Below are 27,110 nucleotides of genomic sequence, written 5' to 3'. Positions count from 1 at the left end.
AAGAATATTTGAAGCAAACAGGAGAGATGAAGAGTAGAAATAAATTTAAAAAAGCATAGAAATCTTTATTAAAAAGCTATTCCATTTATAAGAGCATCAAAAAGAATAAAATATTTAGGAATAAACTTAACCAAGGAGGTGAAAAACTAATACACTGAAAACACTGCTGAAAGAAATTAAATACACAAATAAATGGAAAGATATTCTGTGTTTACAGATTGGAAGATCTTATATTATTAAGATATCAATACTATCCAGTGATACTACAGATCAATGCAATCCCTATCAAAATCTCAATGACACTTTGTTTGCAGAAATAGAAAAATTTACCCTAAAACTCAGATGGACTCTCCAGAGACCCTGACTAGCCAAACGAATCTTAAAAGTGAAAAGAATAAAAAAAAAAAAAAGTGAAAAGAATAAAGTTGAAAGTCTCACATTTCCTGATTTCAAAACTTACGGTAGTCAAAATAATGTTGTACTGGCATAAAGATGGATATATATACACAAATGTAATAGAATGGAGAACCTAGGGAAAAAACTCACATATATAATAAAATAACTTCTTGACATGGGTGCCAAGATCTTTCAATAGGGAAAGAATAGTTTTTTTAACAAATGCTGGGAAAAATGAATATCCAATGCAAAAGAGTGAAGTCCAACCCTTACCCTATATATATATACACTATATATATAAATTATATACACTATATATACCCTATATATATATACACTATATATAAAAATTAGCTGGAAATTGATTAATGTTATAGCTAAAAACTATGAAAAGATCTTAGAAGAAAACAGGTGAAAAGCTTCATGACTTTGGATTTGGTAATAATTTCTTGGATATGACACCAAAAACATAGGCAACAAAAGAAAAAATAAATTGTACTTCATAAAAATAAAAGATAAACTGAACTTCATCAAAACTAGAAACTTCTGTGTAAAGGACATTATCAAAGAGTGAAAAGGAAAGTCACAGAATGAGAGAAAATATCATAAATTATACACCTTATAATGGATTAATATGCAGAACATATAAAGAACTCCTACAACTTAACAACAAAAAAAAATCCCACCCAATTAAAAAATGGGCAAAGGACTTTAGTAATCCATTCTCTGAAGAAGGTATACAAATTGATAACTAGAACATTAAAAGATACTCAACATCACTAATTATCAGGGAAATACAAATCAAAACTATATTGCAACAGCAACTCACACCCATTAGGATGGCTAATATTGAAAAAAAAAAGTTATAAGTGTTGGTGAGGATGTGGGGAAACTGAAATCCTCACGCACTCACTGGAAAAGACCCTGTTGCTGGGAAAGATTGAAGGCAGGAGGAGAAGGGGACAACGGAAGGTAAGAGGGCTGGATGGCATCACCGAGTCAATGGACGTGAGTTTGGGCAAACTCTGGGAGATTGTGAAAGACAGGGAAGCCTGGCGTGCTGCAGTCCATGGGTCACAAAGAGCTGGACACGACTTAGCAACTGAACAACAACAACGTCAGGCACTGTTGGTGGGAATGTAAAGTGATGCAGCCACTGTGAAACAGTTCCTCAAAAAATTAAACATAGAATCACCATATGACCCAGTAATTTCCCTTCTGGGTATATACCCAAAAGAATTGAAAGGAGGGACTTGAACTTTATTTGTACACCCATGTTCACAACAGTGTGATACACAGTAGCCAAAATATAGAAGCAAGCCAAGTTTTCATCAACAGGTGAAAGAATAAACAAAAATGGTATGTGTATATATACACACATAACATGGATGACCTTACATAATGCTAAGCGAAATATGTTAGTCATAAAAGGATAAATATTAAACAAGTCCACTTACTTGAAGTACTAAAAATAGTCAGATTTACAGAGATTGTGAGTAGAATGGTGGTTTCCATGGAATGGGACGAAGGGGCAATGGGGAGTTAAGAGTAAAACAGGCACAGTTTTAATAGGTAAAGGAGAAAATGTTCACGAGATAGATGTTGGTAATAGTTGTACAAGATGGATGTATTTAATACCAAAGAATTGTACCCTTAAAAATGGTTAAAATGGTAAATGTTCAGTTATATATATATTTAACTAATTAACAGCTGACTTGTGGCCACGCAGGTTCATATGTTGAAGCCCTAACCCTCATTGTGACTATGTGGAGATAGGATCTTTAAGGGTGTGTGTTTTATAATGTGTTAGTCACTCAGTTGTGTCTGACTCTTTGCGACCCCATGGACTGTAGCCTGCCAGGCTTCTCTGTCCATGGAATTCTCCAGGCGAGAATACTGGAGTAGATTGCTATTCCCTCTTCCAGGGAAACTTCCCAACCCAGGGATCAAACCTGGGTTGGGAATTTCTCACAGGAATATTCTTTACCGTTTGAGCTACAGGGGAAGTCTCCCTTTAAGCGGGTAAGTGAGGTTAAATGAGGTCATAAGGACAAGCCCTAATCCAATAGGAATAATGTCCTTATAAGAAGAGAAAGACACACCAGAACTGTCTCTGCACAGAGTAAAGGCCACGTGAGGACAAAGCAAGATGGTCATCGGCAAGCCAGATCTTGATCTTCCGGATTTCCTACCTCCAAAGCTTCAGGAAAATAAATTTCTATTGTTTAAGACATCCAGTCTGTCCTATTCTGTTATGAGAGCCTGAGTAGACTAACATAACCACAGTTGTTGTTTTCTTTTTTTTTAAGGAAAAAAATCACTAATGATGTTTTGAACTGTAAAAATAATGCAAAAAATTCAAACCATACAAAGTGTAAAAAATCATTAGGGAGACTCTCATAACCCCCACCCCAGAATAACCAATGCCAATAGTTATAAGAATATCTATCAGAATACTTTATGAGTACATGGGGCATATATATTTGAATTACAAACACTTTCTACTTCTAATGCAAAAATCAGAGTAGGTCTGGATCAGAAAAGGAAGATATCTTCAAGTTTGTTAATGCCTAAAACATAATTTTACTATTCATACATTCCATTACCATTGTACATTTAGATTATTTCTAGATTTTTTCCATCATAAAATGTTAATAACTTCCTTATAGTCATTTAAAATTATTTCCAGCCTCATATTTTTTAGATCCTAACATACAATTTCACGAACCTCATTCCATAATTCATCAGGCACTCTTATCTATCAGATCTAGGCCCTTAAATTGATTTCTCACTTCCACTGTATAATCATAGGGGATTTGATTTAGGTCATACCTGAATGGTCTAGTGGTTTTCCCTACTTTCTTCAATTTGAGTCTGAATTTGGTAATAAGGAGTTCATGATCTGAGCTACAGTCAGCTCCTGGTCTTGTTTTTGTTGATTGTATAGAGCTTCTCCATCTTTGGCTGCAAAGAATATAATCAATCTGATTTCGGTGTTGACCATCTGGTGATGTCCATGTGTAGAGTCTTCTCTTGTGTTGTTGGAAGAGGGTGTTTGCTATGACCAATGCGTCTCTTGGCAAAACTCTATTAGCCTTTGCCCTGCTTCATTCCGCATTCCAAGGCCAAATTTGCCTGTCAATCCAGGTGTTTCTTGACTTCCTACTTTAGCATTCCAGTCCCCTATAATGAAAAGGACATCTTTTTTGGGTGTTAGTTCTAAAAGATCTTGTAGGTCTTCATAAAACCGTTCAACTTCAGCTTCTTCAGCGTTACTAGTTGGGGCATAGACTTGGATTACTGTGATACTGAATGGTTTGCCTTGGAGACGAACAGAGATTATTCTGTCATTTTTGAGACTGCATCCAAGTACTGCATTTCGGACTCTTGTTGACCATGATGGCTACTCCATTTCTTCTGAGGGATTTCTGCCCACAGTAGTAGATATAATGGCCATCTGAGTTAATTTCACCCATTCCAGTCCATTTTAGTTCGCTGATTCCTAGAATGTCAACGTTCACCCTTGCCATCTCTTGTTTCACCACTTCCAATTTGCCTTGATTCATGGACCTGACATTCCAGGTTCCTATGCAATATTGCTCTTTACAGCATCAGATCTTGCTTCTATCACCAGTCACATCCACAACTGGGTATTGTTTTTGCTTTGGCTCCATCCCTTCATTCTTTCTGGGGTTATTTCTCCACTGATCTCCAGCAGCATATTGGGCACCTAATGACCTGGGGAGTTCTTTTGGTATCCTATCATTTTGCCTTTTCACAGGGATCAAGACCATCCCCATGGAAAAGAAATGTAAAAAAGCAAAATGGCTGTCTGGGGAGGCCTTACAAATAGCTGTGAAAAGAAGAGAGGCAAAAAGAAAAGATATAAGCATCTAAATGCAGAGTTCCAAAGAATAGCAAGAAGAGATAAGAAAGCCTTCTTCAGCGATCAATGCAAAGAAATAGAGGAAAACAACAGAATGGGAAAGACTAGCGATCTCTTCAAGAAAATTGGAGATACCAAGGGAATATTTCATGCAAAGATGGGCTTGATAAAGGACAGAAATGGTAGGGACCTAACAGAAGCAGAAGATATTAAGAAGAGGTGGCAAGAATACACAGAAGAACTGTACAAAACAGATCTTCACGACCCAGATAATCATGATAATGTGATCACTAATCTAGAGCCAGACATCTTGGAAAGTGAAGTCAAGTGGGCCTTAGAAAGCATCACTATGAACAAAGCTAGTGGAGGTGATGGAATTCCAGTTGAGCTGTTTCAAATCCTGGAAGATGATGCTGTGAAAGTGCTGCACTCAATATGCCATCAAATTTGGAAAACTCAGCAGTGGCCACAGGACTGGAAAAGGTCAGTTTTCATTCCAATTCCAAAGAAAGGCAATGCTAAAGAATGCTCAAACTACCGCACAATTGTACTCATCTGACATGCTAGTAAAGTAATGCTCAAAATTCTCCAAGCCAGGCTTCAGCAATACGTGAACTGTGAATTCACTGATGTTCAAGCTGGTTTTAGAAAAGGCAGAGGAACCAGAGATCAAATTGCCAACATCTGCTGGATCATGGAAAAAGCAAGAGAGTTCCAGAAAAAACATCTGTTTCTGCTTTATTGACTATGCCAAAGCCTTTCACTTGTGTGGATCACAATAAACTGTGGAAAATTCTGAAAGAGATGGGAATACCAGAGCACCTAACCTGCCTCTTGAGAAATCTGTATGCAGGTCAGGAAGCAATAGTTAGAACTGGACATGGAACAACAGACTGGTTCCAAATAGGAAAAGGAGTCCGTCAAGGCTGTATATTGTCACCCTGCTTATTTAACTTCTATGCAGAGTACATCATGAGAAACGCTGGACTGGAAGAAACACAAGCTGGAATCAAGATTGCCGGGAGAAATATCAATAACCTCAGGTATGCAGATGACACCACCCTTATGGCAGAAAGTGAAGAGGAGCTAAAAAGTCCTTGATAAAAGTGAAAGAGGAGAGCAAAAAAGTTGGCTTAAAGCTCAACATTCAGAAAACGAAGATCATGGCATCTGGTCCCATCACTTCATGGGAAATAGATGGAGAAGGAGTAGAGACAGTGTCAGACTTTATGTTTTTGGGTTCTAAAATCACTTCAGATGGTGACTGCAGCCATGAAATTAAAAGACGCTTACTCCTTGGAAAAGTTATGACCAACCTAGATAGTATATTCAAAAGCAGAGACATTACTTTGCCGACTAAGGTCCGTCTAGTCAAGGCTATGGTTTTTCCTGTGGTCATGTATAGATGTAAGAGTTGGACTGTGAAGAAGGCTGAGCTCATAAGAATTGATTCTTTTGAACTGTGGTGTTGGAGAAGACTCTTGAGAGTCCCTTGGACTGCAAGGAGATCCAACCAGTCCATTCTGAAGGAGGTCAACCCTGGGATTTCTTTGGAAGGAATGATGCTAAAGCTGAAGCTCCAGTACTTTGGCCACCTCATGCGAAGAGCTGACTCATTGGAAAAGACTCTGATCCTTGGAGGGATTGGGGGCAGGAGGAGAAGGGGATAACAGAGGATGAGATGGCTGGATGGCATCACGGACTTGATGGATGTGAGTCTGAGTGAACTCCGGGAGTTGGTGATGGACAGGGAGGCCTGGTGTGCTGCGATTCATGGGATCGCAAAGAGTCGGTCACAACTGAGCGACTGAACTGAACTGAACATACAATGTAACATTATCCTTTCCATTACCATTTTTCATATAGGTTATTTCCCTCTTTTTTGCCCATCATATTAATACAAATGTAATTCATGTCTTTATAACCTTACTCTTTTTAAAACTAATTCATTAGTTTTCCAGTAGTGAAAATTGGTCAATGGATGTGATACTTCTAGAGAACTTGATATATATCGCCAGCTGATATCCAAAATGTACCTGCCAACTTACCGTCAGCAGTGCCAACAGTACCAATATTAGATAGTCGTATTTAAAAATATCTCCCTCTCTGCTAAAAAAAAAAAAAAACAAAAAACTACAAAACTCCCAAAGTATTTGTAGTTAAAAAAGGAAATATTAACTTGCATTTTTTCTTGCTACTGAGATTGAAGATTTTCAAATAACTATTAAGTCATTTGTATCTTTTTGTATTTAACTCATACTCTTTACCTATACACATATTAGAGGCATTAATATCTTTCTTAGTGATTTGTATGAGTCCTTCATATATTACATTACCCTTTTATTTATCAACATTTATTCCAAATATTTCCCAGACTGTTTTGTCATTTAATTATATATGTCCATTCAACAAATATCAATTCATTATGTTCTAAGTACTGTGGTGGGAATTCTATGTTGTTTTTTACATTACTTTATATGGAGAATTATACACATACTTTTTGACTCTTCCACTGCTTAGTTTTCAAAGGTTGAACTTAGGGCAAAAACCCATGTATGATCCTGTCTCACTGGTCAGGGCTGGTCCTTTCTATCTCTCATGAGATTGCAAGCAGACATTAAGCAAGGATGCAGTCATCTGATGCTAGACTGAGGATGCAGGATGAGCCCAGTCAAGGCAGTTCACTCACACAGCTGGTAAACTGATGAGGCTGTTGGTGGAGGCTTGTTCCTCTCCACCTGGAGTCTTCAAATATAAGTCTGCTTGAGTGGAGTGGCATGGAACCTTGCTTCCTCCAGAGCAAGCAATCCAAGACAATGAGGCAGAAAGCTGCAATCAATGCCTTTATGACCTAGCCTTAGAAGTCACACATCTTCAGCTGTAGCTGAAGGGCTACAGGTCAGAGTAGCCCTTTTTCAAAAGGCTGAAGGAGTCTTATTTCCAGAGTTGAGAATCAGTAATCACTGGGGATTATCTTGAAAGCTAGCTATGAAAGGTCCTAACATCTTGATTTTCCTGTAATTTACTTTATAAAGCAAATGCTGATAATTTTGTAATGTTCTGTACCATTACAATTTAGTAGTATACTGCTCTCAAACAGTCGTACTTTCAAACACATATGTGCACATGGGTGCACTCAAGTATATGAGACTTTGTGTTCCACAGATTAAAGTTCCACAGATTAAAGACCCTGTGTTACAGTCAGCCTCTGAACTTCATTAGGTCACATTAGAACTTCTGTGAACTTCATTAGATACCACTTAAAACTCTCTGAATTTGAGTAAACAGAGTTCAAGATGCAAAGTTTAAGAAGCTTGACTTCTACGTAGTTGTATTGTTAACTTGGAAACGCTTTGTTTTACCAGAAACCTTTCATTTTCTAGACATTTTTACCTGTGATCCCACTTTAATTAAAAAGCTCTTGCCCTTAACGATTTACTCACCTTTAGCTAGAACATGATTTTCTAAGTTGACATGGCATTTTACAAATGCTTTATTTTAAAGTTACAGCAATTATTTCTACATAGGTTATTCTAAGAGAAGTCAAGGCACAAGTAAATTGGGCAAAATAAGCAGCCTGTCATCCCCAAACGACCGTCCTTGGGTCTTGCCTCCAGCTTAGGCCCAGGTCACTCCCCCATGCCTGTTAGCTCACATGCTCTAGAGCTATGCTGTCCCATATGGTGACACCAGCCACACCCAGCACTTGAGCCTTGCTCTAAGTGTAAATTCACATTCACTTTTGAAGAGTTAGTATGACGTAAACATGAACATCTCATTAATAATTTTTACATTGATTGCATGTTGAAACTGTATATTGGACGCATGCTAAGTTGCTTCAGTTGTGTCGGATTCTTTGGGCCCCTACTGGCTGTAGCCCGCCAGGCTCCTCTGTCTGTGGGATTCTCCAGCCAAGAATATTGGAATGGGTTGCCATGCCCTCCTTCAGGGGACCTTCTGGACTCAGGGATCCAACCCGCCTCTCAAGTCTCCTACACTGGAACGTGGGTTCTTACCACTGAGCCACCTGGGAAGCCTCATAATATTTTGGATAAATTAGGTTAAATAAAGTATACTATTAAAAAAAAAAAAGCAGCTCTCACAGATTATACTAATTCGCTGAAAGTGACTCAGCTAGTTGAGGTGATAAACCAGACACTGAGGCAGAAGTCCAGGTTAGGCGAAAAGGTCAACTCAGAATAAGGAAGGTAGTTTCTTAGAGCTAACTTTCACCTCTCCTGCACGATAGGCAAATAAGCACCTCTGTAAAATCTTTGGAACTCACACTTTTCATTTAACCACTAGTCTCGCTTTAATTAAAGCCTGTCCATTCATGGACCTCAGAAAACAAGAGTAGCCCGAAGTTTTCCCAAAGTGGGAAACTTCTCGGGCCCGTTGTTCAGTGGGGAGACTTAAGAAGGCCAGAATGAGAGAGTAGGAAGCATCACCTTGGTTTAGAAAGAAATGAGGTTCTCACACCGTAAGTATCATCCTTATTTCAGTCCCGAAGGTCAAAGCAACAAAGGTTAGAGCTGACTGCCTAACAATAGCTTTCCTCTCCCAGGTCCCCATTATCGCTCTATCAGTCCTGCATTCCCGTAACACTCCTCTTGAACTGAATGCAGCCAGCTTTCCGAGCGGAGTTTGCCTTCGGGACAGGGGATCAATAACTGCCACGTCTGTCATACTTTTGTTTATATAAGACCAAACCTCGATCTCCAATTTTCACCTGGGCCTGAGTGATCCAAAACAATCTCTACAAGTCTCATCAGACACCACCTTGCGCCCCCACCTACCACTACCCCCGCTATTCTAAAGCCTCCAGCTGAGGAAAGCCATCAGCTTAGGCACCACTACCCCCGCTATTCTAAAGCCTCCAGCTGAGGAAAGCCATCAGCTTAGGCACCACTACCCCCGCTATTCTAAACACTCCAGCTGAGGAAAGCCATCAGCTTAGGCAAAGGGAGACACACTGTCCACGACACACGAAACAGAACCTACGCGGGCCACTTCAACAAACGCGGGGCCTCGCCCTCTCCATCACACAACGTTGAGCCCCACCCCTCCCAACCGGAACTGCAACTCCCGTGTTCCGTGCCCCCTCGAACCGCGTGACGCTCGCGGCCGCCCCGCCCCTCCGGACCCACTGGGCAGGCGCGGGGCGTGCGCATGCTCGGCAGGGCGGCTGCCTGGGTATTGAGCCGCTGCAATCTGTTGCGCCGCCGCCCGCGGGAGCCGGCAGATCCGGGTCTCGTGGCTTAGAGTGACGTGGTCAGTCGAATCAAAACAGAGGAGGGGAGGAAGCCGGCGGCCAGGAGCGGCGGCGGCAGCGGCTTCCCGAGCAGCCGCAGCGTTCCGGAAGCTCCAGGCGGTCTTTCTGCCGAGGCTTAGTCCGGGCCCCCATCCTCCCCGCCCCGTCGGTTGTTTGGGCGGGTGAGTGTCTCCCATTTCTCCCACCGCCGTTTGCCGGCCCACCTTCCCCTCGCCCCGATTTTTCCTGGGGGCTCTGGCGGGCTGCGGCGGCTGCGGCAGTGCGGGGCTGCTTCTCGGGCTCAAGGGGTCCCCGACCGGGCTGGCGACTCTGCATCGGGAGAAGCCCGCTGCTGTCGAGCCCGCGTCCTCCGGCGAAGAGCCTGAGATTTGGCTTTCTCTGCAGGAGACCAGAGTCGGGACTTGGCAGGGAAGTGGACGGTAGCCACGGGTGGTTTTATTTTTAGGGCAAGCAGTCAACTCGGGTGGAGGCGTATAATGGAGTAAAAAGAAGAGTGAGTGAGTCGTAGCTGGAAGGAATCCCTCACAAACCTTGCAATCTGCACTAAATCATTTACCTCTGTTTCTCAGCGCTTGCCGGGTCTGATGTAGTCACCGGGATGCGTCCTTTGTTGTGATTGATGAGACTAGAAAGCTGCCATCCAGAAAGCGGGAGCTTTTAGCCCTTACTGTGTTGTGAATTTAAAGGATTCCTTTTTTCTGTTTGTTCAGTACGTGGAACCAGAGCTGACAGTAAAGAGGTGGTACCCTTTATTGGGATAAAGTGCGATAAACTGGTTACCGGAGTACCTGAAGTCCCGTGTTACCATTAGAGCCAGTTTTCCGAAGTGTCTTTTCGTGTGTGTATTAGGATTTTAGCCACAGTGATGTTCGTTAGCTGGAGAGCGTCAATAGGGTGTTTTCAGTTGCCCTAGTTTACAGAATCGAGGATGTGGCCTTAGGAGAATGTCTTGGCTTTGCATAGAGAAAGTCGGATGAGCTTCCTGCACGTAATACCCACGTTTAAAGAGATCTTCCAGTTATGTGTTTTGTCAGAAACCGTTGGCAGCGTAGAATAACTTGGACGGCGTAAGCCCTTCCAGGGGAAGTCTTGAGCCCCTTAGAAGGCGTTCTCACTGCCCAGTCTGTGGAGCCTGCAGGTTTGTGTTCCCTTCCACTTTAGATGACCCGACACGCAGATTCTTCTGGGGTAGCCTGCTTCGAGCCCTGCCACCCTCCGCGCCTTTCCACAGCATGAATGAGACCAGAAGACCAAACCTCTGTTTTGTCCTTAGTTTTTTTAAAGTTTTTTTTTTGTTCCCTCCAGAGAATTCATTAAATTGAGGTGTTTCTTTAGCAAAAGGCAAGAAAGAGAGCTATGTATTAAATTGATTGTCATTTATCAAATCCAGGAAGAGGTCTTAGGAATTTGAACTACTCCCTTGAAGGGTATATTATGTCCTTGTGTGGTATAAAATGGACCTCTTCCTAGCAGGTTTCTTCCTTCAGCGTGTGCAGTCGAGATCTTTTTTTCGTAATACCACAGTTGGAATGCTGCTGATCGAAACAAATGAAATTATGTTTTCTTGAAGTTCTTTCTCTTTTTTTTTATTTTTTAAGCTAACCTATACCTAAATATTTTTGTTTATATGAAATAATTTGTGATAATTGGAGAAAATGTTGATTAAAGCAGATAAATGAAAAAAAGAAGAAATGTCATCGATATTCTTGCCATCCAGAGACCACCAGAATGTCAGCAGTGGTTTATATCCTTCCAGACTTTTTTGCATTTAGATATTTTATACAGAAATGGTATCATACCTCATGTTCTTCTGTAACCTACTTTTTCACATATTAGCACTTCATTTTTGAGTAACGCATTACAGTTTTTATAGATACTCTTGGACCTTAACTTTTATAGAATATTCGCTGTATGTTTGCCAAACCATAATGATTAAAATCATGGTTTTAAAAGATTTCCTCTCAAATCTCTCATGATGATATTATAAGATTTATGAAATCAATATGCATTGTGTGACAAACTAAGACTTTGCTTGTTTAACTCTTGGGAAAACAGGCACAGAATAGCCTGAGTTAACACTATGGAAATTTGAAAAACTTTTGCTCACTTGGTGATTTGATTTAGTTCTGTGCCATAGCTCCTGTATGTCCCAAATGTTGACCAGCTGTCCATGCCTCCAGCAGTAAGGTCCTAAAAGATTTTACTTTATACACTTAATATGCTTTATGAACACTGAGTCTTGGATGTGTGCCTGCTTTTAGTCCAGTGCTTTATCAGTGGTGCCAAAAGAGAAGCAAGGTTCCCTGCACCTCAGCTTCAAAGGATAAGTACTTACTAAAGAGTATCCTCGGAGAAGGCAGTGGCACCCCACTCCAGTACTCTTGCCTGGAAAATCCCATGGATGGAGGAGCCTGGAAGGCTGCAGTCCATGGGGTCGCTGAGGGTCGGACATGACTGAGCGACTTCACTTTCACTTTTCACTTTCATGCATTGGAGAAGGAAATGGCAACCCACTTCAGTGTTCTTGCCTGGAGAATCCCAGGGACAGAGCCTGGTAGGCGGCTATCTATGGGGTCGCACAGAGTCGGAGATGACTGAAGTGACTTAGCAGCAAAGAGTATCCTAAATATACTAATAACCCACTTGGGTCCCTTAGTCATAAACTTACTTACATGTGCCTTGAATGGTAGTGTTCAATATGTATTCTAGATTTGTCTACTTCTTCCCATCTCTACTGCTACCACCTTTGCCAACTCCTACCGTATCTCACCTGGCCTACTGCAGAAACCTCTGGTCTTCCTGCTTCCACTTTGGCTTTTTATGGTGCATCCCCTTTCCCACAGCCTGAGGGATCCTTTAAAATGTCAGATCGTGTCACCCCTTTGTTGAAAGTCTCTCATCACATTCAGAGTAAAATCCTACCTTTCTCAAGGTTTGCCAGGCAGTAGAGGTCTAGGCACTGCCTTCCTCTATCTCACCTTGTATCCAAATGCATTGATCAGTACCCAGGAGTCTGGCAACAGCAGTTTCTTCCTGTGTTCCAGCTGCACTAGCATTGTGCTAGGGACTTGCCAGGTTTGCTCTTGCCTCAGGGCATTTGCACTTGCTCTTCCTTGTGGCTTCAGTCTTCTCCCAGATCTTCCTGTAGCTGATTCCATCCTGTCATTCAGGTCTCAGTTCAGCTATTGTCTCTTCAAGATTGCTTCCACAATTATCTCACCATTCTGTCATTTTCTTTATAACATCACCGTCTGGAATTTCCTTTGTTTTTATATTCTGTCTCCTATACTAGAAATTAAACTCTGGGGGAAATGAGGACCTTGTCTGTCCTTTTCACTGCCAAGCAGGTGCTCAGTATGATGGTTGAATGAATAAACTTGAACATGACTGTATTACTGTTGAATGCACTGTCTCTTTTTCTTATATATAATTTTATTTATTTATTTATTGACTGCTGGGTCTTCATTGCTGCGTGGGCTTTTCTCTAGTTCTGGGGAGTGTGGCTGCTCTTCATTGCAGTGGCTTCTCATTACGGTGGCTTCTCTCATGAAACACAGGCTCTAGGGCCTGTGGGCTTCAGTAGTCGCTGCATTTGGGCTCAGTGGTTGCGGTTCCCAGGCTCTAGACCACAGGCTCAGTACTTGTGGTGCACAGGCTTAGCTGCTCTCCTGCATGTGGATCTTCCCAGACCGAGGATCGAGCCTGTGTCTCCTGCATTGCCACCTGGATTCTTTACCAGTGAGCCACCAGGGAAGCCCCTCTACTGTCTCTTTTAAACCAGTTCTTTTTATGGCAGAACCCTAATTTTCAGTCTCCTTCTGTAGGGCTGTACCTTGATTCTCCTACTTCAGTAGTTCTTGATGTTTGGACCAGGGAACAGCCATGTTGTACTTTTTGTTTAGTCACTAAGTTGTGTCCGACTCTTTGCGACCCCATGGACTGCAGCACGCCAGGCTTCCCTGTCCACCATTTTCTGGAGCTTGCTCAAACTTTTGTCCATTGAGTCAGTGATGCCATCCAACCCTCTCGTCCTTTGTCATCCCCTTTTGCTTTCAGTCTTTCCCAACATCAGGGACTTTTCTAATGAGTCAGCTGTTCGCATCAGGTGGCCAAGGTACTGGAGCTTCAGCTTTAGCATCAGTCCTTCTAATGAATATTCAGGATTGATTTCCCTTAGGATTGACTGGTTTGATCTCCTTGCAGTCCAAAGGACTCTCAAGAGTCTGCTTCAACACCACAGCTCAAAAGCATCTATCTCCTTGAGCTGGCTTAAATTCATGTTTACTGAGTCAGTGATGCTATCTGACCATCTCATCGTCCACTGCCCATTCTCCTTTTGCCTTCAGTCTTCTCCAGCATCAGGGTCTTTTCCAGTGAGTTGGCTGTTTGCATCTCGTGGCCAAAGAATTAGAGTTTCAGTATCAGTCCTTCCAGTAAATATTCAGTGTTGATTTCCTTTAGGATTGGCTGGTTTGATCTCTTGCACTCCAGGGGACTCTCAAGAGTCTTCTCTAACACCACAATTAGAAATTATCAGTTCTTTGGTTCTCAGCCTTCTTTATGGTCCAACTCTCACATCCATACATAAGCACTAGAAAAACCATAGTTTGGACTATGCTCAGTTGCTATGGTTGTGTCCAACTCTTTGCACCCTGTAGACTGTAGCCTGTCAGGCTCCTCTGTCCATGGGGATTCTCTAGGCAAAAATATTGAAGTGGGTTGCCATGCCCTCCTCCAGGGAATCTTCCCAACCCAGAGATCGAACACAAGTCTTGTATGTCTCCTGCATGTATCAGGTACTATGCTAAAAAAGTTTAACATGTTTTTCAGTTAACTGTAAAGCAACTCAGATATAGGTGTTCTTGCTCCCTGTTTACAGATGAAAGAACTGAGACATACTGAGTAGCAGGTTGGATTTGAACCCAAGTCAGTTTTCTTAATCAGTATACCCTACAGTGTTTAGAACTATATGCAGTACTTTAGTTTTAGTAAGCCATTTTTTTGTTGAGGGCAAAATAATGTTTTCCATGCCATTTCCAGTCCTTAATGAAGTTCATTGTTTTTTGGCCTTTGTGCCTGAAGTTGCACAATTGGTAGATGACCTCAAGAAACATTCTGTAAAGACTCCTATATCTTCTTGCTTTGTTGTATTGAGTTTTCAGAGCCTACCAGGTTTAAAGTAGATTTCTCCTCCCTGTGCATTACCTTGCATTCCACACATCCAGAATCTATCACTTTTCTACCTGCTCATATACTCATTTGAATTCTTCATACATTTTCTTCATTGATTTGGGTGTTGTAATATTTGGACTACCATGGGATCATCATAAACTGAACAGATTTCTCACTGTAAGACCCTTTGCAAATGAGTTAAAAGTACTGAATTTGATTGATGCATTGGTTTGGGGGGCTTCCCTGATAGCTCAGTTGGTACAGAATCCTGCCTGTAATGCAGGAGACCCCGGTTGGATACCTGGATCGAGAAGATCCGCTGGGGAAGGGATAGGCTACCCACTCCAGTATTCTTGGCTTCCCTTGTGGCTCAGCTGGTAAAGAATCCTCCTGCAATGCAGGAGACCTGGGTTTGATTCCCTGGGTTGGGAAGATCCCCTGGAGAAGGGAAAGGTTACCCACTCCAGTATTCTGGCCCAGAGAATTGTATGGACTAGTCTATGAGGTCTCAAAGAGTTGGACACACTGAGTGACTTTCACTTTCACTTTGATTTGGGGTGGGGAGGATACTTAATCTAGAGAAATACTGGTTTGTCTGTCTTCTCTTCCTAGTCTTAAAGCCTGAATAGCTATATTTATCTGTGGAAGCTCTGGTCGCACATGATCTTTAGCAGAGCTCTATCATAACCCATCTCTGGCTTTTGTAAATAACCTATGTGGCTCCTTTTGCTTCCCTTTTCGTATTCAGTTGTCTGTGGCTATTTGGCTTATTTGATTGGGAGGCCCACGATGTCAGGGAGGACCGATTAAGCAACAGTAGGCTTGTTGATGGGATACATAAATGAAGAAAAATATCAACTTTAACTATATCTGTAAAAAGCAGTACGTTGAAAAATCTTTTCCCATATAGTTTAATAAGACTTAGAACAAAAGCTTCAATAAAAGATACTAAATTGTCTACATTGACAATTAATGGTGATATATTAATATGTGAGTTATAAAGATTTTGCAGAAAGTAAGCCCTCCTGACAGTTATATTGTAGCTTATATTAGAATATTTTTAAGATTGTAAAACTTCTTAGGCAAGTACTACTACAAGCTTATAAGCAAAGGTATTCTTTTGGTGTGTGCTTACGTTCATGTCCATGTTTCAGTCCACATAACAAGGGCTAACCATCTGAATTGATTGTATGCACATGGCAGTAGATCCTACAGTTAAGTATCAATGTGGGCGCTTCAGAGCGATTTGAAAAGAAGGCTGAAAATTATTTGAATCTGAAATTAAAACAGTTAACCTGTACGCATCTCAATAGCAATGACATTTACTGTTCATGAAGTCTATAGGCTTGTCTCTTGACTTCCATTACATAATATATGTTTAGCTTACACATCAGCCCTCCAAGTCAGACATTGTCACCTCCAGTTTACACTGGAGGAAACAGGCTCTGGTTAGTAAGTTGCTTAAGGTAAAGCCACTTGGGACTTGTGGGATTCAAACTCAATTTTCTTTGACCCAAAATTCATAAACTTTATATTACAACAATGTTGACCAGTCTTTTTGTCTTATAGAATCATGGGAGCTATAATAAGTAAACCCAGTTTTAGCTGTCAGTTTATGCTACTAGAAGTACTTTCATGAATTGTTTTGTTCTGTTTAAATCTAAATTGGATATGCGTGTCTAGAGTCCCTCCTTTAAAAAAACAGGAAAAAAACCCTGAGACATGCTTGTTATTGAAAAGCTGCAAAGGATAGTAATATATAAAACCAACAACAAAAGTTACAATCCTGTACACATATTTCACACTGACTGTATTTCACATATCCTGTACAGTGACTGGAAAAGGTCAGTTTTCATTCCAATTCCAAAGAAAGGCAATGCAAAAGAATGCTCAAACTACCGCACAATTGCACTCATCTCACATGCTAGTAAAGTACTGCTCAAAATTCTCCAAGCCAGGCTTCAGCAATATGTAAACCGTGAACTCCCTTATGTTCAAGCTGGTTTTAGAAAAGGCAGAGGAACCAGAGATCAAATTGCCAACATCTGCTGGATCATGGAAAAATCAAGAGAGTTCCAGAAAAACATCTATTTCTGCTTTATTGACTATGCCAAAGCCTTTGACTGTGTGGATCACAATAAACTGTGGAAAATTCTGAAAGAGAAGGGAATACCAGACCACCTAACCTGCCTCTTGAGAAATCTGTATGCAGGTCAGGAAGCAACAGTTAGAACTGGACATGGAACAACAGACTGGTTCCAAATAGGAAAAGGAGTACATCAAGGCTGTATATTGTCACCCTGCTTATTTAACTTCTATGCAGAGTACATCATGAGAAACGCTGGACTGGAAGAAACACAAGCTGGAATCAAGATTGCCGGGAGAAATAGCAGTAACCTCAGATATGCAGATGACACCACCCTTATGGCAGAAAGTGAAGAGGAACTAAAAAGCCTCTTGATGAAAGTGAAAGAGGAGAGTGAAAAAGTTGGCTTAAAGCTCAACATTCAGAAAACGAAGATCATGGCATCCGGTCCCATCACTTCACGGGGAATAGATGGGGAAATAGTAGAAACAGTGTCAGACTGTATTTTTTTGGGGCTCCAAAATCACTGCAGATGGTGATGGCAGCCATGAAATGAAAAGACTCTTACTCCTTGGAAGAAAAGTTATGACCAACCTAGATAGTATATTCAAAAGCAGAGACATTACTTTGCCGACTAAGGTCCATCTAGTCAAGGCTATGGCTTTTCCTGTGGTCATGTATGGATGTGAGAGTTGGACTGTGAAGAAGGCTGAGTGCCGAAGAATTGATGCTTTTGAACTGTGGTGTTAGAGAAGACTCTTGAGAGTCCCTTGGACTGCAAGGAGATCCAACCAGTCCATTCTGAAGGAGGTCAACCCTGGGATTTCTTTGGAAGGAATGATGCTGAAACTCCAGTACTTTGGCCAGCTCATGCGAAGAGTTGACTCATTGGAAAAGACTCTGATGCTGGGAGGGATTGGGGGCAGGAGGAGAAGGTGACAACAGAGGATGAGATGGCTGGATGGCATCACGGACTCGATGGATGTGAGTCTGAGTGAACTCCGGGAGTTGGTGATGGACAGGGAGGCCTGGCGTGCTGCGATTCATGGGGTCGCAGAGTCAGACACGACTGAGCGACTGAACTGAACACATATTTCCTTCCAGTCTTTAACTTTTAAAATTCATCTTTGGTACAGCTGAGATGTAGTACTCACATAAGCTTGTATTCCTTTTGAGGGGTGGGAGTGGGGTCAACATAGTGATCTTTTTACCGTAGTCTTAGAAAATATCTAAACTTGATTTTAACTTGCTGCATTTTATAAGATATTTTGAATAAACTGGTTTACTTGAAGTTTTCGCTTAATATTGAACATGAATGTAGTTTCCAGTTTTCACCATTATAAATAATGTGGTGAACCATGGCTTTAAATAGCCAGTCAACCAGTCTTAATTATGTAAAAAAAATCACATTTTAATGACTTGAAATGCGATTTTAATCATAGTTCAGCAAGTATATACAGCATTTATATTCTTGCAATCCTAGAAAATTTAGTCTAGGGTTTTTTTTTTTTTTAATAATTTTACTTGTTAATTAAAAAAATTTTGGGCTGTTCTGGGTCTTCCTTGCTACACACAGGCTTTCTCTGGCTGCGGTGAGCAGGGACTACTCTAGTTGCGGTGCATGGGCTTCTCATTGCAGTGGCCTCTCTTGCAGGGCATGGGCACTCGAGCTGGGCTTTAGTAGTTGTGACGCACGGGCTTAGTGACCTCTTGGCATGTGGAATCTTCCTTGCTTAGGGATCAAACCCGTGTTTCCTACCTTGGCAGGTGAATTCTTTATCACTAAGCCACTCCGGCCTGGCGTGCTGCAATTCATGGGGTTGCAAAGAGTCAGACACGACTGAGCGACTGAGCTGAACTGAACTGAAGCCACTCAGGGATGCTCCTACATGAGGATTTTTTAAAATAGAGGTAGCCTCTGAGAAGAAGAGAACCTTTTTTACTTTTGTGGTTTTTTTAAACTTCTGTATTTGAATTGTGAAAGTATAAATGTGATTGCTTTTAAAATTAAAAAAAAAAAGTTCAACTCCTTGAGAAAGTGTATGTTTTTCTAAACTAAAACCAATTTTTAGGTTTATAGTAAAGCTTATGTTTTGTTTATAACATTTCAAACTTGAGTGCTTTTGTTTGAAGAAAGTTATCTTTTTGTTGCTTTATTTTCATATTGAACTTTCATTTCCTTTTTTAAATTTAGGTCAAAACACAGATGTGAGTCTCAAGTTTGTAAAAATACAGAATAAAGCTGGTTTATGCTTGACTGCACTCATTGACAAGTATTGCAGGTGCAGCACTTTCAAATTTTAACAATGATAAAGATGCTTCAAATCAAGTTAGGGATACAGTAAGCATCTTCTTGGTAAATGAAGTTTTAGAGGATGTGTTCTGGTTGCCATCTTGTTTTAGCTTATACTTTTTTAAAAAAAGCTAATTTTTTTTTTTAACATATTGTGTATTTTGTTGCTTTGTACTCCTGGCAGAGGTAATATAGAAGAAACTGACTTACTTGAGAAATTTTGAAGACTTCTGTTTTTCCTGTGGTGCTTATTCAGATTTCACTTTTTTTAAAGATTGAGGTATTTTTTGGCTGTGGTGTGTCTTCATTGCTGTGAGTGGATTCACTCAAGTTACAGCGAGTGGGGACTACTCTCTAGTTAGAGTGCGCGGGCTTCCCATTGCAGTGGCTTCTCTTGTGGAGCACAGGCTTTATGGTCGTGAGTCCCGAGTTTCGTGTTTTAGTAACATTGCTTTCTGTATCACAGTGGTTCTAAGCGTTTTTTTCCCTGTCATCATGAATGGCATTTGTGAGCACCTATGTCCAGATAGGTCGTCTAGGCTGTAGCATGGCTGAGATACGCCATGAGTTAATCTGAGTTGGGAGAGTAGTAACCATAACTCCGTTCTGCCCCAAAAATCATATAGGCAAGGAAGTGAAGGGGAGTAATAGTGAAAAAAAGTCTTGATTCTGCTCTGGTTTATTTGAACGGTGGAATGATAGAAGGCAGGAGGAGAAGGGGACGACAGAGGGTGAAATGGTTGGATGGCATCACCGAATCAATAGGCATGAATTTGAGCAAACTCTGGGAGATGGTGAAGGACAGGAAGCCTGGTGTGCTGCAGGCCATGGGGTCACAACTTAGCGACTGAACAATAACAACAAATCATTCGCAGATTTGTAACATTACTTGTGATGTACTTCAGAATTTCAGAACATGCTTGTATTTTGTAATATAGCTATTGAAAACTGGGTTCTTAACAGTTGCATCCTCTATGATTTGGGGGGCGGTCACAGAATATGGAATTTTTATAACATCTGTTAAATTTTTCTGTTTCTAACTTAATGGAACACAGTGTTTTTTCCTGAATTAAAAATTTTTTATTCAGAATGTGATTAAGTAGTGCTCGAGTAGAAATTTCAGAGAACATTTTCAGAGCTTGAAACTTTGGGTTAAGATGCTAAATATAAACAAAGATGATTCAGTTGCAGAGTTTTCCCTTGTTTGGCTGTTTATAATAAATTTTACCCCTGGGCCTTGAGAGAGTCTTTAGGATTGTACAAGAGTAAAGAATAGCCGGGGAAGAACAGAAAATTTGTAGATGAGGGACCAAGATTCAGAACGGAAGACTTCCTTTCTTTTTTACTTTTATGCAAAGGAGTGATAGCTGAGCCCCAGGGGAATTCAACCCCACCCCCACCCCAAAGCTGTATACAAAGAACTTGGTTGAGGATTGAAGATACATTTCAAATCTTAAGGCTTAGAGTTGAATTGCCTCAGAGCATTTTACAGTTTATAAAGCACTCTTTAAAATTCTTACCCGATCCTTGGAATAACCCATTAAAATAAATAGTTTCAATTATCACTCTTGTTTTATAGGTAGGGAAACTGAAGTCACAGAGAAGCTCATTTATCCATTTTTTCAGTAGTGTCGTAACTTAAGTCATTTATCTAAGATATATTCTTTCTGCTATCCCATGCTGTTTTTAGTGGGTGTTCTTAAGGTGATTCCTAGAATACAGTCGGGCTCTGTCCATGGAATTCTCCAGGCAAGAATACCGGAGTGGATAGCCAGTCCCTTCTCCAGGGGATCTTTCCGACTGAGGGGTCTAACCCAGGTCTCCTGCATTGTAGGCAGATTTTTTTTTTTTTTTACCATTTGAGCCATCAGGGAAGCCCACGATCAGATACAGGTAAGGGGAAAAAAAGGTTGTAGAGGAAAGAAAAGGTAGTGTCTAAGGTGTAGGAAAATAGGGTCACATTAGCAGGGAATTTCCAGAAAAGTAATGGGGGCCGGGGGGCCCTTTAACCAAGTCCTGTGATGCAACCACAGGAAATTCTTGATAACCATGAACAGTTCAGCTGTTAGTATAAAAGGCATAGAAGTTAAGTGAGTTAAGTAGTTCTCCTTTTGAGCTTTCTCTGGAGAGATTATCACAGTAGTTGTTTGTCTGAGACATTTATTTTGGCTGTTAATTATATACTAGTATGTGATTATATTATTATTATTACAAGAATGAATTATAATTAGTAATTAACTTGATTGCAAACGCTTGGAGGTAGGGCTTAACGTTTTATTTCTTCTGTATCCTCCTCTGAACTCTTCTGCTAGCTACCTAGTCCCCTGGGGACTTGTCAGATATATCCTTTTCAGGAAAGGAGAAGTGAGAGAAGACTGGGGTTTGAAGCCCTGCTCTACTGGGTGACTTTGGGTAAGTCACTGACATTTCTCAGGGCCTCAATTTTTTTTCTTTTTAAATGAGTGAATGAGAACTGCTGCGTCCCCAAAGTTTTAAAAGTACCTTTTATGAAGTTGTGGTTTGTTGAATATGAATAAATGAAGACAGCATCCTCTGATACATACCTTATCTATACTGTGCTATCTTGCACAGGCCTCCTAGTCAGATTGGCCTTGTGTTTTCTGTACATTCCCATTCTCCTTGAGGAAGAAAGAACATTTTGTTGTCATTCTTTCTAGCCTACTCTCATCTCTTCCTTTTGAATAGTATGCCCTCTGAAAGAATATATTTTAAGCTTTTTGTTATCCTGTAAAAATGTTTTTTAATAAGATTTTCGAGTGTGGTTTTTATTTTTCTCTTGTAAATAGCTAATTCTGGATGGGCCTATCAACTTGGGAAAAAATGCACAACACAAGAGCCATGAGTTGAGTTTATTCCATGTCTTACTGACATGGAATAGCACGGGAGATAGGCTCTCAGCTAGCTCTGAGGAACCATTCCAAAGGTAATGGAGGAGCTGGTATCTATATGTGCAGTCAGTTGAAAGGTTACTGAAGTTGCCTGGATCAGATATCTCAATTTTAGTGCTTTCCTGTGCATGGGAAGATGCAACAATCTGAGGTCATTGGAATTCTTCCTTAGATAGGCCTCTCGACTGTCTGTGCTGCTGTGCTGTGCTTGGTCGCTCAGTCGTGCCCCACTCTTTGCTCCCCCGTGGACTGTAGCTTGCCAGGCTCCTCTGTCCATGGGAATTCTCCAGGCAGGAATACTGGAGTGGGTTGCCATACCCTTCTCCAGGGGATCTTCCCAACCCAAGGATCAAACCCAGGTCTCCTGCATTGCAGGCAGATTCTTTACTGTCTGAGCCACTGGGGAAGTCAAGAATACTGGAGCTGAAGGGATAGGGTAGCCTAGCCCTTCTCCTGGGGATCTTCCCAACCCAGGAGTCAAACCTGGGTCTCCTGCATTGCTGGAGGGTTCTTTACCAGCTGAGCTACGAGGAAGGCCCACCTAGGGGTCCATAAATCCAAAACACAGAATGTGTCGCCCTAAATTCTTTCATTGTGTACTTACAGATCAGCAGCTATTGTGGCTAATGATTTGATCCTTAAAGAACTAGAATGGCAGGGAACATTCTTTGGTTACACACAGTATAGGGTCACCCTGTTGGATCAAATAGGGAGTAGTAGGAATTTGTAACTGTAATTGCTTGGCTATTAATGTGAATTTCAAAAATTTGTCATGCTAGAACTCAGGAAGTTTTAACTCCTAAGCACAGAGAATTGTGGTATTTAAGGAATATAATGGATTTATTTCAATATTTACATTTTAAAATGACTTTAATCTCCGAGGCAGCATTTTAGCCTAGTTTTTACCAGATGATGACTGACTGATCTGAACTTGAAACTGCATCCTTTCTCCTTGCCCACTTCCCATCAGAGAATCAGACTTGCAAATATAGTTTAAGAGGAAAGTATGTAACTCGAAAGAAGTATTAGAAAGTTAATTGATGGTTATCTAATTTCTGTAGTGCTCTAAAGTTGTCTTTATACAGTATAACCTTCATGATTGGTCATATCCAACAGATGTGCAATGAGTCTTGGTCAGGAATTTACATTATGACTTCCTGTCCAAGGTCTCTCTCATACTGGATGGAAATGTGATCATGGTCAAATTGCTCGCTTATCTGAACTTATTTTCCTCATTTTAAAAGAGGAATAATTTTCTTGCTTAACTTGTTGGAAGGGCTGTTGTTAAGATATGAAAGTAGCTAGAAAGCTGCAGGCATAACTGTTTTAGATATGACTGTTTGAGATCCATTTCTGATAAAAGAATAAAGCAAATGAGTATGTTGCAAAAACATTGTATCTGTGGGAATTTGAACACGTTATTACATTAAGATGTTGAGTCATCTGATGAAAGTAATCTGAACTTCTAATTATACATGTTAGTGTATGATATAATATTACTGAAATTGAGAGGCAAATATTTTGTTCTCCCTGTTTAATATGAAAGGTAGCCAGAGTTTTGGGATAGCTCTCCTTAATTGGTTGATCAGTTTTCTAATTGGCTACTAGGCAAAAGCGGATTCAGAAAGGGGTTTGTTGAAAAATTATTTTTAGAATTGAGTAATTTTTCCTGTAATTGGGAATAAGGTTAAAAATAGAGAGTAAATGCAAAGGCAATTTTCCTGAATGTCTGGGGGGCCAGTTTCAGCTGTTTCTGGTGTGCTTTACTCTTTTGGTTTTTATAACTTTGGAGTGTTAATAGCATTGATTTTTTTTTAGGTAAAAATGTATAAAATACTTCTGAGTTCCTCATTTCACTGACAGCATCTCTATTTTCTGTATTATAAAAACAAATTGCATGCATTCTAAATTGTTACTTTGTATTTTGCCCTTGCTGTGGGTTTTTATTTTTAACTTTTGATCACTGTAAAGATAGGACTAATTGAAAAAGTGATTTTATCATAAGTCACCTTCTTAAAATTACAGTAGAAAGATAGTTTTCATCCTCTGACCTTGAATTAGGCTTGGTTATACCTGCTTTCTCAAGAAGAGCCCTCTGTTTGCATGGGGAGAAATCAGAAGAATTATCGTTTGTCTATAAAAATGTATTTCTAAAAAACTGAGGTATGCTTGAAATTTTTAATACTAACAGGTCATGAATCTGTATGTATCCATCAACTGGCTTCAGCAGTTATTGAACTTAGGACTTTTATTTCACCCACACCTCCCCTTTTGCAGGGTTATTTTCACCTGGATCCTAGGCATAAAAATCTCTATAACTGGAAATACATAGTGAGATCTCTCGGAGATAAAGACTCTTTTGGATGTGACAATTGACATTATAGTTATGTTAAAAAATTTAATGCAGGGCAGTTTCCTAAATGACATTTAATCCAGTCAGTGTTCAAAGTTCCTTTTTGTTTGTATCATAATTGTCCTTTTGTTAGGTTTGTTTGCTTCCGGATTCAAACAAGGTCTATATACAGCATTTGATTGATGGCTCTAAAATTTCTTAAACTGTAACCATATCCCTGCCATCTCTTGAAGTTTTGTTTACTTTTTACTATTTATTTATTGAAAAATTGGAGTTAGTTTTCCTTAGTTTTGCTGCATTCAGCATTTTTCCTGATTTATAATAAAAGTTAATATATAATTATTATTTGATAGGGACTCCACATTATTTGATAAGGACTTCCCTGGTGGTCCAGTGGTTAAGATTCTGACTTCCAATGCAGAAAGTACTACTAGTTTGATCCTGGTCAGGGAACTCAGATCCCACATGCCTTGCAGTTTGGCAAAAAAAAAACAAACTATGATATTGAAAGATAAAATATACAAAATGAAAAGTGAAATCTTGTCACTCAGAGATTCCCGATGTTAGTTTTCTTATGTTTTCTTTCAACTTTTTCAAGTGTGTTTTTTTGTGCTTTTAAAATATGTGTATGTACTTTGCTTATTTTTGTATCCTTTTTAATATATTTTAATATTACATTGTGTTTATTTCCCCATGTCATTATGAAAGAAAATGAAGCATTTGGCTGCATAATACTTCACAGTATATATCTTAATTTAAGCATTTCCTTTTAGCCAGACATTTGTTTGTTGTTTAGTTGCTAAGTCACACCCAACTCTTTGCAGCCCCATGGACTGCATCCCACCAGGCTCCTCTGTCCATGGGATTTCCCAGGCAAGGATACTGGAGTGGGTAGCCATTTCCTCCTCCAGGGGATCTTCTCAGCCTAGGCACTGAACCCGTGTCTCCTGCGTCTCCTCCATTGGCAGGCAGATTCTTTACCACTGAGTCGCCAGCCAGACATTTAGACTGTTTCCAGTTTTTCACTGTGATAAAGCTGTGATAACCGTCTTAGTACATAGGTCTTTGTATTTCAGATTTTTAAAAAATTACGGAACCTTAGAAGTGGAATTATTCAAAGGGCATGAACATTTTTTAATTTCTGAATTCATATTGCCATAAAAATTACATTTTGTAATCTCCAGTGCAGTTCCCACTTTAAGAATCTGTTTGCATATGTTCCATGTTATTAAGAAATCTTTGCTTATCATATTAGTTAGTGGAGTGTGATTTTTTTCCCCTATTCTTTGGCTGTTGTTGGGGTTTCCCTGGTGGCTCAGACGGTAAAGTGTCTGCCTGTAACACGGGAGACCCAGGTTCGATACCTGGGTTGGGAAGATCCCCTGGAGAAGGAAATGGCAACCCACTCCAGTATTCCTGCCTGGAGAATTCTGTGGATTGAGGAGCCTGGTAGGCTACAGTCCACGGGGTCGCAAAGAGTCGGACACGACTGAGCGACTTCACTTCACTTCACTTGGCTGTTGCAATTGTATTTGAGATTTTTTAATGCATATATTATGTTGTAAGTTTGTTGATATTTTTCATTGTTCTGCCATTAAAGATCAAATACTCACTTAAATTTGTCTTCTAGAATCACTTAGGGTTTTTTCCTTCCTTAATTGCTAGAAGGCATTCCTAGCATGTACTTTGTACATTCCTAGCATTTATTAAACTGTTGATCCCCTCCTCATTTATTTGTAATTCCAAGTTTTGATATGTAAATACACTTTGTGGTTGGTATGTTCAGAAAATTCTAGAAAAAGGAATTGTTTCCCTGTTTACTGAGTTTTAATATTATCTCTCATCTCTCTCCTCCCTCCACCCTCTTTTTTCTGCTTCCCACCTATGAAATATATCCAGATGTCTTTGATTCTGAATGAGTCTTGGGAAAACACCTTAAAAAAACCTAGTCTAGTCCTCATCTGTTTTCCTTTATTTTCCTTGTTATATGTGTATTTTAAAAATGAATTCCCATTTGCTTTTATTTTAAACTGTATTTACCAGATGTTACCAAAACATTATACCAACATTAGTAGTTTATGATGCATACTCTGTTGTTAGAGCATTTTGATCCTGTTTAACTGTTAATACTTCCACTAGAGGCTTAGTAGAGGAAGGGAAAGGTAAAACATTGAAAACTGGCTACGCCCTGAGCCAGAGGGTATAGTCTTATGTACTTTCCAATCCAGAGACAAGTTTTCATGTATCTTAATCCAGAAACAAGTTTTTATAGTCTTTAGTATACTACAAAGAGTGATTACCTCAGATTTAAGGCAAAGGCTGACTTTAGAAATATCCATTGTATGGCCTGTTTATATACTTGGTTATTTCTCACTGATAATGGGATTTGGTTTATTTTGTAACACATATACTTACAGAGTTTAGAATACCATTTTTATGTATTAATGCTTGCTAACAAATTCAGTGATGATGGAAGGTCAGACAGTGCTTAAGATAATTTAGCATGTTCAGTTCAAGAGAAAGGTTGAGGTGTAATTATTTGTCTCTTGAGCAGATATTTCTGGTATGGGAAGAACAGGATGCTCACAGTAAAGTTATTCTTTTGAAAAGTTAATATTTTTTGAATCACTCAGAAGAGACAAAGGCAGTATATAGTGACAAGTTTTCTCACTACTTTTGTCACTTAGACACTTGGGCCCCCTCTTCCAGAGGGAACCAGTTACATCATTTTTGAATACTAAAT

The 27,110-nt window shown here is 40.1% G+C and overlaps 1 protein-coding gene across 1 annotated transcript in view; it reads left to right on the top strand.

Moving 5' to 3' along the window:
• SMIM14 (small integral membrane protein 14) overlaps nucleotides 9,455-27,110 on the top strand; it is a 62,516-nt gene continuing 44,860 nt past the window's right edge. The window contains exon 1 of the mRNA XM_018049380.1: nucleotides 9,455-9,715. The gene's annotated coding sequence lies outside the window, so the exon portion shown is untranslated. The remainder of the gene's footprint in view (nucleotides 9,716-27,110) is intronic.

This window comes from Capra hircus, chromosome 6, assembly GCF_001704415.2.
Source record: "Capra hircus breed San Clemente chromosome 6, ASM170441v1, whole genome shotgun sequence".
Classification (NCBI taxonomy): domain Eukaryota; kingdom Metazoa; phylum Chordata; class Mammalia; order Artiodactyla; family Bovidae; genus Capra; species Capra hircus.
The sequence above is the reverse complement of the archived record's forward strand: the minus strand, read 5'-3'. Positions and strand labels throughout refer to the sequence as shown.